The sequence below is a fragment of the Peromyscus maniculatus genome, chromosome 9 (assembly GCF_049852395.1).
Source record: "Peromyscus maniculatus bairdii isolate BWxNUB_F1_BW_parent chromosome 9, HU_Pman_BW_mat_3.1, whole genome shotgun sequence".
NCBI lineage: Eukaryota > Metazoa > Chordata > Mammalia > Rodentia > Cricetidae > Peromyscus > Peromyscus maniculatus.
This window is the reverse complement of record NC_134860.1, coordinates 59,009,887-59,024,803: the sequence shown is the minus strand read 5'-3', so window position 1 is coordinate 59,024,803 and position 14,917 is coordinate 59,009,887. Positions and strand designations below refer to the sequence as shown.

The 14,917-nt window shown below is 45.7% G+C and overlaps 1 protein-coding gene across 2 annotated transcripts in view; it reads right to left on the bottom strand.

Annotated features, from left to right (window-relative positions):
- Window positions 1-5,374, bottom strand: part of Sacs (sacsin molecular chaperone) — an 88,033-nt gene extending 82,659 nt beyond the window's left edge. For both annotated transcript variants that reach the window (XM_006986324.4, XM_042284976.2), the window contains exon 1: window positions 5,095-5,374. The gene's annotated coding sequence lies outside the window, so the exon portion shown is untranslated. The remainder of the gene's footprint in view (window positions 1-5,094) is intronic.
- Window positions 5,375-14,917: the final 9,543 nt, after the last annotated feature.

Below are 14,917 nucleotides of genomic sequence, written 5' to 3'. Positions count from 1 at the left end.
ACAAGGAGAGAGGAGAATTGGGGAAACAGGAAGAAGGAGGGAGAGATACTGTAGCCACTGCCAGGACAAGCAGCATGTAAAGACGCCGGTAAGCCACCAGCCACGTGGCAAGGTATAGATTTATAGAAATGGGTTAATTTAAGATATAAGAACAGTTAGGAAGAAGCCTGCCACGGCCATACAGTTTATAAGTGATATAAGCGTCTGAGTGATTATTTTATACATGGATTGTGGGACTGCAGGGTTTGGTGGAACCTGGAGAGAAGCCCTCCAGCAACACTTAACCCAGCTGTAAGTTCAGAGGGGCTTTTGGGAGGTGATGAGGTAAATAGCAAGAGCCTGTGACTAAATGCTAGAGCTTTTATCAGAAGAGGAATAGAACATTGGAGACTCACACACTCCTTGTCTCCTCCTACATGACGGCCTGAGCAGCCTTGGGGCTCTGCCAGGAAGAAGCAACAACTTCTCACCAAATGTGCCACTTGACCTTCGACCCAATCGGTGAGGTTCGGTAGACCTCTTTTCTTCATAATTTACCCAGCCTATGGTGTTGTGTCAGCAGCAACAGGAAATAAACTGAAGAACCCTCAGCTCCAGTAAATGTATTCTGCATGGAAATACTCCATCTCTATATGCAGAAACGCAGTACCATGTACCACAAACAGAGAGCACCGAAGACTAACTAAAACGAACGCACATGGATCTGTACATTCAGACTGGATACACGTGCCCTCCAAAGACAGTCTTTGCATGTGGATTCTTCATTAAAAATTGGGAGCGGTACATTTATGGGACAACTTATGGTCTTCGATGATTTTATTCAGAAGGAAGAATGATTGAAGACTGGGTTAAGTTTTCATTTCAAGAGCTGAGAAGTAGGGTCATGGGACTAACCCCAAAGAAATGATGAATGGAGATGGAAGGGTAATCAGTGAAGGGGGAGCAAAGGGGCTTTGAGAAACAGAGCCTGTTGGTTCTGGAAAGACGCTACTGCAGTTGGCGGACTCCGTGAGGGCTGATCACAAGGAAGCAGGAAGTTAGCATAAATGTGGAGGATGAAAACTGGGCCAGTGCACCAGAGCTCCATCAGAGAGGACCAGTTCCCTGGGAACAACAAACAGAGAGCACTGAAAACTAACTAAAACGAACGCACAAGGATCTGTACATCCAGGCTGGATACACATGCCCTCCAAAGACAGTCCTTGCATGTGGATTTAGAGGACCTCTTGCCCTCCCCTTCCTCCCTCAAAGGTAAAGGAAGCCATTGGTCCCTGTCATTTGGGAAAGATCAAAACATCACACAGCCTTCTGGAGCCTTCGCACCCCTTGCGAATTCTGCAATCTCTTTGTGCCTAACTTTCCACATCTGGAAACCAGGGCTGCGTGCCATCCACGAGCAGGGTCTCCGTAAAAACCAAGCGAACTGTGTCTGAAAGCACCCAGCAGTGCAGGCAGTTTGTGCAAATTCCAGATGCCACTGTCTTTGCTCATGTACATTACGTTACATGTACCTACGAAATGGCTTCTGTCTACCAATTCACACACTTTCCTCAGGCCCAAGCAATGGGCGCCCTGCAACAGCCGTGGGGCAATGAGGCTGGACGCTTCTCCTGGCCAGCTGCTGAATCAATCACTCATTTGGCTCCAAGATTTGGAGCTTCTGTCCACGATTAAGATTAGCACCATGTCTATGCTGCGATCTCTTTGCCTTCTCAGCAAAAAATATCCTATTTTGGCAACCTGAGCGTCACGGCAAGATTTGGCACTGTGTGGTTTCATTTGGGGAGCAGGAAGAAAGACATGCCAACTCCACTCTCTAACTGATGCAAAAGTGTCTGTGAATCTCGCAGCTTGAAATAAACAACCGCGAGTCCGGGTGTAAGGCACAATCACCAAACAACTAGCCAGGATCCCTTAATCCAAAACTGTGCTTCAGTAGAGATGAGCAGAGAACGGAGTGTGGGTAACAAAAGGGATGTAGACTGCAATCAACTGAACTGAAGCCGCAAGGTCAAAGCAGACCTCCTAGGAATCAGAACAGACACCTGGCTGTTACCATGGAAACGAGAAGGGCCTTCCTACAAAAAATGTAACTAGGGCCACCTTAGTGCTTTATCCTATATAGGATTCTGTGAAATTCCAGAGCCTTTTGAATAGACTTGAAACACTTACGGCCAAGGGAAGCGGAGGCTCTGTGGGAAGGACGTGGGTGGGACGCAGTGGCTGTCTCCTCCTGAGGCTCTTCATGGTGCTGCAGTACATCTGGGCAGCCACAGCTCTCTGCAGCTTAACCTCTCAGAATAGCCTCAGTGGCCCCGGAAACAGTTGTTTAACCCATTTATGGCCAACAGGCATAGCACAGCACCTGGCCCCCTCCTGAGAGCAGGGTACACATTCATCTGTGGATGAGAACTAAAAATCCACACTGCCAAACAAAACCCCCAAGGCAAGCAGTAAACCCCCAGGCACGGCAAACACTTGCCCTGGAACGTCTTCAACACAAAAACAAGAAGCCACATGCAGGCAGACTTCTAGCCCTCAGCCTCCACTGATTTACCAAGAGGGACCACCCCATCCTCTTAGGTCAGAGCAGAGCATGAGTCAGCAAAGAATGAACAGTCTTGACACAGAATCTTTGCAAAATGGAAAAGTCAGATGAATTCACCCTCACAGGGATTGTGATGCACACAGGGATTTCCTTGGAACACATACAGTTGTTCACACACCCTCCTTCAGGTCACAGGAGAAAAACACCCAAGTGTTTTCCCTGGAATTCTGAAGCCTGGTGTGTGAACCAGGCAGGCCTTTCTCATTTCCTTTGCTGCCAATTCCTCAAAGCTGTCTGGCTCCTCTCACGCTTTCTGGATCACGGATACTGGAGGCATTCAATAATGTGAGCAATTCAGCCTGTTGCACCAATGTGCATTTTTGTAACCTACGAGAATGGGGCTATTGAATCATTTCTCATTTTGATCCCACAAGTGAAAAGTATTTTATTTGATTATTTCTGAGACAGTGAGGAGGGTCCAGAAAGAGCTGTCCAGATCAAATACTTAGGACTCTAACGAAAGTTAAAGAGTTTTTCCCCAAAACCTTTTATCTTAGCGATGAGGATAAATGGTTTTTCTGATCAGCACAAAGAGAAGTGAACAGAGCCAAAGCCACACTTTCTGGTCCCCGATCCTGCGCTTCTTCCAGTTTCTCTGTGTTCCATTTCTCAGGGAAGGGTACGACATCTCCCTCCTAGACACTGAAATCCAGCACATGTTAAGCATAGAGTTTAAGGACAAATAACAAAGAGAAAGGAGGAAGACAAAGTAGAAATTAAAAATAGTTATAGGATTGGCAATGCCTTTAAAGAATGAAGGGCCTCTGGGCTGTCCAAGATCAGAATAGCAACAGGACATATTTTGACTTCCAATTTGACACATTTGATCACATTTAACTGTCCTTGCTTGGGTTCCTGATGGACATGGCCTATACAGTCATTGCTACTGCCACCATGATGTGTTTAGGGAGAGATATGCGAGAGGAGTCAGCCTCCTTCTCCCCCAGAGAACAGTCCTGTGGCAGTGAGGAAATTTCAGCATTGCTTTCATAGGTCAAAGACATAAAGACAGCTTGGTAGAACAGTGGATAGCACTTAGCCCAAAGCAAGAGTTTTTAAAGATGCACTCAGCCAAAAGTCCATTTCTAAATTCAGTTTTTGAGGTAGAACTAATATGCAAAGTTATTTAGCTTGTTTCATAGATGAGTAGATAGACATGTGTGTGTGGATGGATGGATGGATGAATGGATGAATGGATGGATGGGTGGATGGATGGATGGATGGAATGGGAATGAGTCAAATACTAACTAGCCACACTCTGCCTAGTCCAAGCTAGCTATCTTCCCAAACATTTGGTGTCTCAATGATCCCACCATCCTGTGAGCAATGACCGTCAGTGTCTTGGACAGAAGGAAACAGAGACTGTGACTTCTTAGGGGCTGTGGCATGAAGATCAGTTGAGCCGACGGTTGAGTCCGGAGCTGCTGAGGGCCAGTCTGGCAGAAAGCAAAGGACACCTCCTGTAAACCTTCTTTGTTTTTCAAAAGCTGTGACTGGGTTTTTCTTCTTATGTGAAGAATAGGAAACATCAGAGCAGCATCCAACAGTTCTTACAGCTGTTCTTACAGGCTGAGCAAAACAGGAGCGGCACAGGAAGATGGAATAAGCTCGCTTGGTTCCTCTGAAAGAGGAAGTCTTGAGGGTCATAGGGGGGAAACTTGGGCAGCCAAAGCCAAGAGAGAGAAAGGATAAAGAGAAAAGTGGCAAGACAAAGGAAAGAAAGCTGGTTAGTCGTCAGTGAAACTCGGGAGACAGGGGAACACTCATACCGCCCTAATACATATCTGGCTGCCGGTGGGCAGTTTACAAATTTGTCGTATGACCAATAGATGAGTCTGAGTGTGAATTACCTGGGTTGGTGCAGAAATAAAGAGTTTCCCATCAATGCAGGGTTGTGACAGCTTGTGCTTGGAAAACACCTGGAATCAACCCCGACCCTGTCTGTGGCTGAAATGGAAGAGACTTTTTTCCATTTTCAGAGACACAAGGAGGAAGATTAAAGCCAAAATTATCCTCATATTAGGCTTGAAGGCAACACTCTTGACTGAGATACTGACCTTGTTTTAAGGAAAACACTGGCAAGCAAAGAGGACAGCAGAGCAGGAGAGAATTTTGCTAAAATTACAGAACTCTTTCTAAGAATTTAATTATTTACTAAAACGAAAGAAAATGAGAAAATGGTTTTCACCAAAAGGCTTTCCGAGTATCATTATATAAGGTAACCGAGAAACGGGCTGGTTAAGAACTTGCTACTAAAATTAGGGCGACTACAGATGAAGCAATAAACTATTCTGAGAATACCACTGTGTAAGAGTCCGGACCCCACTCTTCATTAAAGCAGTGGGCCCATTGTGACCACCCTCTACAATATGGAGTGGAAATTAAAAAGACAAAGCCTGCCGTCAGAGCCCCTCTGAAACTAAGACCACGAAGCAGTCTGGCGCCGCCCCCACCCGAGGGTGCAATGGTAAGTAACAATTCCTCACCGGTGCACCGCGGCCCCACACGCTGGAGCTGCTCTGTCCTCCCCGGGCACAGATGCTGAGTACAGTGGTCCACAGCCTCGGGCTAACAGCAGCTGCAGGGGCGACTGCGCCGCCCGGCTCCACCAGGACACAGCGTCCAATGCCGCCGCTCCTAGACTAGACGCACCGGAGGGACCCCCAGAGACTCGGGGAGGCCGTCATCAACCCGGCCGCTGGGCCTTTGTGTGTCTTTTGGACCATCAGCAGGTCCCAGCATGACCGCCACTGCATCCAGCGCAAGGCCAGGAGAGTGCGGCAGTCACAGCTCCCCCTACCTAGCTGCATTTTTTTTTTTTTTTTTTTTTTTTAAAGAGATAGACCCAGATCAGCCTCAGATAATGCCATAATGCCACAGACGCAGTGTTATGGGTCCCTGAGGTAAAGAGTCACGATGGAAGCTTTATTTTCTTCGGTTTGCAAAGATTAATTTTAAGGAAGTCACGTGGCTTAAAACCAAGACACTCCCACAGCAGCTGGGGGACCTTGGACCTCTCACATGGGCTTCCTCCGCTTCGTGAAGAGTTCTGAACACACAGTGCCCAGTCTGAAGATTCTATAATATGCCTAAAATAAAACAAAATGCTGCCGTGGTGATGCTTGTCTGTAATTTCAGCTCTTGGAAGGTGGAGGCAGGAGGATTAAGAACTCAGTCATTCCCATACAGAGTGAGTTCAAGGATAACTAGTCCCAAGATGGATGGATGGATGGATGGATGGATGGATGGACAGATGGACGGATGATAGGTGATAGCTAGATGATAGTACCATATTTGCAGATAAAACAGCACGCCGTGTGTTACATCCCATGGTGCCTTTGTTCACTGTTACATGTGGACATGTGGTTCCAAATATAAAAAAGAAAAAAAAAAAAAGCATTCACTCAAAATGGGCTGCACATTGTAAAATGCTCTACAGCTATAAACTGGTGCCAATGTTAATTGCTCCTGTCAATGTAATAGTGACCACACCGGGGCCGTAGGTGTCTGCTTCTCACGAACCAGGGCATGGAGTCCCAATAGCACCCAGCTTTGTGTGTAGATCTGCTCCACTGTCCTTGGGTGCACTGTGTTCTAGTTATAGCATCAGGTAGAACATCCTGCTGCGTCCCATGAATGGGGAGCGTAGACCAGCTAAAGCTCCAGAGATTGGAAGGTCCCGTTTGCTGTGCCCTTGGGGAAATTACCTAATTCAGCTCTGCCAGCTCCAGACTGTACTGGCTCAAATGATGTCTCTGGGGAGAGGCTTCAGAAAGGGCACTCTTGCCTTGCTGTAGTCTGTCCCTTCCCACAGGGCCACTGAAAGATATCAAATCTACCAGTACTTCTACACCGTGGCCTCTGGCTGTTGTCTCCCTTCTATCTACAGCAAACCGTCTCTCAACCATACCTAGGAGCAGCCATGTCCTCCTTTTTTCATTCACAGTCCATCATGAAGAGGAAGCCCCAGGGGATAAGGGTTTGAGACAGCTGCTCCATTGGATCTGCAGTCTGAAAGCTGAAAGCAGTGGATGAGCAGTGATAAGCTTTCTCTTTTGTGTGCAGTCTAGGACCCGAGCCCAGGAATGTTGCCACCCACTTCTAGGGGTGAGTCTTCCTACCTTAATGAACCTAACCTACATAACCCCAGAACACAGGCACACCAAAAGCCTTGTCTCCTGGGTGATTCTGGGTCCTGTCATGTTGAGAGTAAACACAATTGAGTGAATATGGCTCTGTTCTTGGGGTGGGACTATGTGTGGAATGCCCCTACCATAATGGGCACCCCTGCACATCATCTACTGTTACAGGATATTTGATTACACTGTGAATCCCAAAATTGTGTTATTTAATGGAAAAACCTGTAGTGGGCAGCCATTCCAGCTTGGATCTGGAAGTTCCAACCCCCATTGAGACTCTGGCAACTGTCACGCCTATGAGGCGGGGCCAGGGGAGGCGCCTGGAGACCCGAGAGCTGGATGGGCCAGCGCTCTCTCTGTGCGCTCTCTCTGTGCCGGGACGCTGAACGGTGAAGGTGGACTGTGCAGAGCTCCAGAGAACACCGCTGGACTGTGTTACACCTTCCCCAGACCCTGCGACCTACCTTTCACTTAATTTGTGAGTTACGCCATTAAATAAATATCCTTTTAACTATGTGGAGTGGCCAAAATAATATCTCCAATAAAAACCTGTTTCTAGTTATGGCGTGGTTCAACTTTATCACACCCCTTTAAAAGATTAAGTAAAACCAAACATAGATTGAGAGGCAGGGCAAGCAACCAGTTCTCTCTCTCTCTCTCTCTCTCTCTCTCTCTCTCTCTCTCTCTCTCTCTCTCTCTCTCTCTCACACACACACACACACACACACACACACACACACACACACACACACAAAGCCATTGAGAGTGGGAGGAAGTCAGGAAGATGGATAGAGAAACACACAGGAAGTAGTGGGAAGGGACTTTTGAGTTGGGTGGTCTATTGTGGTTTGGGATAGCAGAAGAGAAGCTCTCCTTTGTGGAAGGCAGCGAAAGAGGAGCCCCACCATCCTCTGTGCCCTCTGCTGGAGAAGTCGAACCAAGTCTCCAGAGATTCCATTCCAGGGAAGACAGCGCTGCCCTGCATCTCCCACCAGCGGGTGTAAAACAGCCTGCACCTGCCTCCGGATGCCCAGAGGCCATGCTTTCTCAGAGCTGTTAACAATGTTACAAGCATGTGTTCTTTGCAGATGACCACTGAAGAAGCTAATTTTGAAAACAGTGTCAGGTAACAGCAACAAATGTGCTGTTCTCTGGGATTTTGTTTTTTCTTTTCTTTTAAGGGAGGACACTGGGTGTCTCTACAATTTTGTTCAAATAACTGCAAAACCTGGAAAAGCTGTTGCTGCCACTGGAGTATAACATACTACTGCTTTTTTACACACACACACACACACACACACACACACACACACACACACACATACACACACAATTTGAATTTTTGAAATTTTAGCCATGCTGTTAACTTGGGCAAAACACATCCCAATTTATCATGTTGTGTTAGCATTACATAGAAATTGATAACCATATTGGTGTTGAAAATTTAAACTTATTTTTTCCCATTTGTGTAAGGGTGACATGCAGCTCTGAGTATGTGAGATACTGTCTACCTGAGGTTTGAGTACAGAAACTAATAAAGTATTCTTGAAATTAAAAACATAAACGCACTGGATAAGGAACAGATTATTTATACCCAAATACTCACACCTGACTTTACTTTCTGCTCTAGTTTAAATGTTTTTCTCAAAACTTGATTGGAAAGTGAATTTCTGTGTGTGTTTAGAAAATGGGAAGCCGGGCGTTGGTGGCGCACGCCTTTAATCCCAGCACTCGGGAGGCAGAGTCAGGCGGATCTCTGTGAGTTCGAGGCCAGCCTGGGCTACCAAGTGAGCTCCAGGAAAGGCGCAAAGCTACACAGAGAAACCCTGTCTCGTAAAACCAAAAAAAAAAAAAAAAAAAAAAAAAAAAAAAAAAGAAAATGGGAAATTACTCCAACTACTGTGTTCGGTGATGATGCCTTAGCAGAGACTAAGGTTCAGAGAGTCCAAAAAGATGGGGGGATAACCCAGTGGATTTGTGGCTTTCTGCTAAGAGGGAGAGAGAGTTGGACTTGTGTACTCTGTCTTGCTGTGTGCTGTTCTGTCACTATGGAACCCTGGAGAGTCCCCACCGGCAAGGGCATGACAGCCTTCCTTCAGGTCCCCTCACATTCAAACCCACGAGCCAAATAAATCTTTGTTCTTTACAAATTATTCCACTTACAGTAGTAATCAGCTATGGTGGCAGGAAATGGACCAGCACACTCCCTCTGAAACTGTGAAGGAAGCAGTTGTCGCTTCCCGGAGACAGCGGCTTCGGCTTCAGGTGGTCCAGGAGCAGCTGCTTTGGGTCACACAGTGACATGTGTCAGTGAAACCCTCTACAAATGGCACCCCGGTGAGTGTTGTAATAAACTCAGCGGGGAGTGAGTGTCTGGAATGTAGAGAAGACACCCTTAGGAAAACACCAGCCAAGGCCGGGATACAGCAGCTGCAGAATCACGGGAAGCCCAAAGGAGAAGCCATTGAGAAACCAGGCCAGGCCAGTCAGAGCAGGCTCAGCCTCCCCTCTGCACCTGCCCCAACCCTGGTCCTTCCCTCTTCAGTCCGCTCTCTGCTCTGGACTCCTTTAGCAAATGTCCTGAGACCCCTTAGAACCGAGAGAAGTAAGACGGGTCCCTGCCCCAGCAAAGTCCCGTCTCATGAGAAAGGGGGTCTCAACAGCAGCTGTGGCCTCTCTACAACTGTACATGATTACCAAGTGCTGGGGACGAGCTACATAGAGGCAGGTGACAGGGAACGATGGCTAAATATTCCCAGGAGAGGTTTTCACACACCAGAATATTACTCAAATACTATTTCTGTTTTCAAAATTAATATTCATTTCATTTGCTACAAGATTTAAAATCTGATTCTCCTTTAATTTGTAATCCAGTTTACAAATCTTATTTTAGAAAATGAATAGTAGTGTGGAACCAAAATAAGACCAAAATGCTCTCACCCCAAAACTAAAGGCCTAAGACTGCTCCTTTTAGCTACAGGCCATAAGTTACTGGAACAGGCCAGAAGTTACTGAGACCAGTCAGTTCAGATTCCAGAAACCAGGAAGTGTAAAAGTACAGAGCCACAAGATAGTCACGAGGTAATGCCTGCCAGACTATGGAATGTCCTCTCCCTGGTTTCCAGGGTAACTGACCACAGAAATGCCCCCACCTGAGGGCAGCCAATGAGAAATGGTGGCGGGCAACCACTCCCTTAGAAGTAATTTCTAGAAGTCCCTAGAAGCGAGCCAATCAGAATTGTACCTGTACTAGCACCCCTAAATGATGTAACCTTGTGACTTTTCCCTTTAAAAACTGAGCTTGCAGACAGGTGGGCGCTTCCTCCAGCCTCCACTGTGTTGGATGTATTGGACGAAGTCCCTGCCTAGGCTTGTATTGCTTTTGGATATCCAGAATTAAACCTTGCTTTTGCATTCCGGCATGCTTGTCTTTGGTGGTCTCTCTGGGGGTCACGATCTGGGCACAACAGTAGCACTCTAGTGAGCTTCAGTTCTCTACTGAGAAAACATTTACAATTAAATGATAAACAGTTCTACCTCATAAATGTAAAAATGCAGCCATCCTTGTAAGTAACCTCCCTGTGTACTTAAAAAGAAAACTCATAGGAGTCAGATAAACATGTGATGCAAGTCACAAATGATCTTAAATATGTATCATTTGAGTAGAAATTGAACAGACTAGTGTGAGTTTGTTCAGCAGCACCATCAGGTTTACATGAATGTGCCAGTTTTAAAAATATTATACCTTTAAACATTACAACTGTAATTGACTCTCCACATCTGTGGGTTCCACATTCATGAAGTTAATCAACTGTGGATCAGAAATATATACAGGGAAAATATCTACTGTGAACATGTCCAAAATGAACATGCAATGGTGAGCACGTACCCAGTGAACACAAACATGCACATAGTGAACATGTACACAGTGAACATGAACATGCACATAGTGAGCATGTACACAATGAACATGTACATGGTGAGCGTGTACACAGTGAACATGTACATGGTGAGCATGTACACAATGATTGTATCCACAGTGAACATTACACAGCAAACCTATACACTGTTCTTTTCTTCTTAACCATACTCCCCAAATAAGACAATGTAACAGCCATTTACAGCTCATTGGCTTTTCTCATGACTGATAAAAACACCTGACAGTGGCAACAAGGTTGACGTGACTAATTTTGCCTTGTGATTTCAGAGAATACAGTCCAGCATGGCAGGAAGGCATGGGGCTGGGGTGGCTCTGTCATCATGGTGGGCCTTACAGTACAATTCGTTTCTTGTCAAGCTGATAATAAATATTAACCATCGTAGCAAGATTAAGAAAAGAGGTGTACAGCTGACTTCAGCATCCCATAGGGGCCACCTGGACCAACTAGCAGACAGCAGGAAGCCACCAGAGTGCTGGCGTGGAGTCTCCACCTATACACCCTGCACAGTGTCTGCTCTTTAACTGACCAGAATGTCAGACACCACCTCAGGTGAAGTAACAACTAGGGGCTGGACGTATCCCCGAGTGAGCAAACACATTAGTTAAGGGGCTAGACCAAGCCAAAGCCCACGTGTGTGGGCTGCACAGACATCCCTTTCCATGGATGGTATAGTCCATCTCCTCAGGCTCAGCCTGGTGTCTGGGGTCAGAGGGCAATTAATCTGGATGTGTGGAGCCTCTCAGCCCAGGTCCCTGCGCATCTCTGCGTGATCCCATCAAAATGAAAATTTACCTCCAAGAGGGTTGGCCCAGTAAGAAAACAATTTTGCAGCTGCAGCCATTTTATATGAGAAACTTGAGCTTCTGCAGATACTAGTATCTGCAAGGAGCCCATCTCCATTGGAAATCGTTCTTAAGACACCATACATGTACAATTTATTTTACAGCACCAATATCAACACAGTCGTTGGGTTTGATATTCGGAAATATTTCTATTATTCACATCTTCCTTATTTTATATTCTTTGTCGGCTTGACAGGATTTAGAGTTACCATGGGAACACATTGCCCAGTGCGTTTCTGAGGGAGTTTCCAAATACATTTAACTGAGGCAGGAAGACCCACCCTGAACATGGGTGTGGTGGTATTGTGTTCCCCAAAATATCGTGTACCTTAATAAACTTATCTGGGGTCAGAGAACAGAAAAGCCACTAGTTAGGCAGTGATAGCACACGCCTTTAATCCTAGCATTCCAGAGACAGAAATCCCTCTGGATCTCTGTGAGTTCAAGGCCACATTGGAAACAGCCAAGCATGGTGACACACGGCTTTAATCCCAGAAAGCCAGCCTTTAATCCCAGAGAGTGGTGGTAGAAAGCAGAAAGGTATATAAAGTGTGAGGACCAGAAACTAGCAGCATCTGGCTGGTTAAGCTTCAGGCTTTCGAGCAGCAGTTCAGCTGAGATTCATTCTGGATGAGGACACAGAAGCTTCCAGTCTGAGGAAACAAGACCAGCTGAGAAGTTGGCCAGGTGAGGTTAGCTGTGGCTTGTTCTGTCTCTCTGATCTACCAGCATTGACCCCAATAACTGGCCTCGGGTTTGATTTTATTAATAAGAACTTTTAAGATTCCTGCTACATATGGGTAAAGATTGATTATTAATACTGAACCCATGCAAGTCCTCTTTAAGTTATTGAGTAGATGGGGCTTACAGAATTCGGCAGAATTCTGTAATCATCCACAAATAGCACCATAGATGACAGCTGATACGTAATCAGCACCCATCAGCCAGATCATTAGTTACAATAGGTATAGCGAACTTTTGCTAACATCTTCCTTTTTTGCAATGTCTCAAGCACGGTACATATAATATCTCATTAGACACTTTCAGCTCTGTGAGGCAAGAATCGCTCCATTTTGCTAAGTTATTACAACCATTTATTGCAGCGACTATGAGGTTACACAGAAGAATTTTAATGGAAATCATCTTACCTCGAGCTTTGTATATTTCCTTATATTTTTCATAACTTTTGGGGAAAATATGATCCAAAATGAAAGTCACCAGAAAATTTATAAACTCACTTAAGGGGTTAATTGCTTTTAGTGAACTTTTAATCATAATTTTGGTTTTAGTGAACTTTTACTATGAACAAGAAAGCAGCTGATGTTCAATGAGTTCAAGTTAACAATGTGAAATGCATTACCTCCATGCTATCTTTAAATTTTGTTTTCTTTATTTGTTTATTTATTTATTTATTTATTATTAATTGTTTATTAATGTGTGTTTATGTGGGATGTGATGGGGATAGGTGCGTGCCACAGAGCATCTCTGGAGGTCATAGAACAGCTTTGTGGAGTCAGTTGTCTCCTTCCTCCTTTATGAGGTTTCTAAAGATTGAACTTGGGTTTTCCAGCTTGCGCTGAAAGCTCCTTTACCAGTTCCGTCATCTTGCTGGCCTCCTGTGCTATTTTTATTAATGTTTTTAGTAAGCATACAAAGTAACAGACTTCATTATAAGCTTTTACTGTGTATATGCCATTATACCTGCGTGACTCCATTTCATGATGAGACTGTTAGTGAACACACAGGTGAAGGACCATGTCTGAAGTCCAGCCGTGAGGTGAGTCCAGGTCCCCTTCAGCTGCACAGTTTTAGCACCCCATTCTCCACGGCCTCATTGCACAGCTTCATTATTAACACTCACAGTTGTGCTCAAATCATAGGCAATCTTAGCTACAGTTTTAGAGATCTGAAAAATACATTTCTTAAATGTGAGTTGGGCATCAATCACCAAAAAACAGTTGATGCAATATAAATAAAGAGAATGGGAGATTTGGAGACAGATGTGGCTGTGTATGTGGCCACGTCAATCCTTTATGCCCCGAGGCCCGCTGGCTTTCTCTCCCTGAGCTGTACTTCTCTGGTGGTGAAATGAGATAAGAATACCAACTTTCAAACATCATCTAAAATCTGTAAAGCTCCTGGCTCAGTCTGTTGCTGTCTCTTCCTCCTCTTGGGGATACAATGAGATTGACTAACACCCTTGCCCAGGTTATGTGAGCTTAATGGATCCTGCTTGTAGATACTCACCATGGCTGGCCAGGCTCTGCTTGGTGCTTATGATGCTAATTCTTTGACCTGCTGCCACTATAACTTGATTTATTTTATTCTGAATGTCCAGGTCATTACTTATTCCAAGGTCTTCTTCTCAAACCAGCCAGGCCATGGCAGGTCAATGCATGGCATCCTTGGAGCAGAACATCCAGCCACTGAAAGACAATTCAAGAATTTTAAACTAGAAGGCAGGATGGAAAATTTGTTTTCCAATTTTGGAAAGCACTCTGGTCATTTTTATTCTAAATTTAGAACTCGTCTCAACTGCAGGACTCCTAAGACTGCAAAATATTAGCAAGGCAGGTCCCGAGGAGCTATGTTAGAGCAAGAAACAGTGTAGCCCAAGATGGCAGTCCCAGGGTGCCTGACCAGCTTGACAACCCTGGATGGTGTGTGTGTGTGTGTGTGTGTGTGTGTGTGTGTGTGTGTGTGTGTGTTGCTGATGGTGGAATCCACGTTAACAAGTGCTCTACCATGGAGTTGCACCCGAAGAACTGCTTAAGCTCTGTAATTCTGTTTCCTCATTCACTAAACAGCAATTGCAATGGTGCCTCCCCGTCCTACGGCAATCAGAACTAAGAGGCAGGGCTCTAGGCTCAGCGGCCATGGAAGCCTGCCTGTCTTCTCTGTCTGTGCTTAACATGTCCTCAGTGTAAGCGCAGTGAAAGCACCAAACAGGACCACTCCATGGCTAGAAGGACAAGTGTATTGGGGGTCCAACTGCCAAGGCCGTCTGGGGGCGGGGGTGGGGCAGAGAGAAAATCAAAATGGTGGAAAAGCAAGTGGATTTTATGAGACAGTCAGCAGGGTGGGGTCTTTGAGCTGATACAGGCTGCTTGGGTTGACCCAGAACTAGATGGTAGTCGACCTTTGGGGAGGATCAAGGGACGCTCTTGGCAAACAGAAACCTCCTTTTAGCCCCCTGTTTACCCAATAACAACCCTTCTGTTTACCTGGCCAAAGTCTTTCTGTTTAGGACATTATCACCAGCACTGCCATTGGGGCGGGGCGGCTTTGGACCTGAAGAGAAAGTGCATTTGACAGACAGTGCATCAGGTGAGAGGCAACAAGTCCTCCAAGGCTGCCTTGAGTCTGGTATCAAGAGCCAACTTGGAC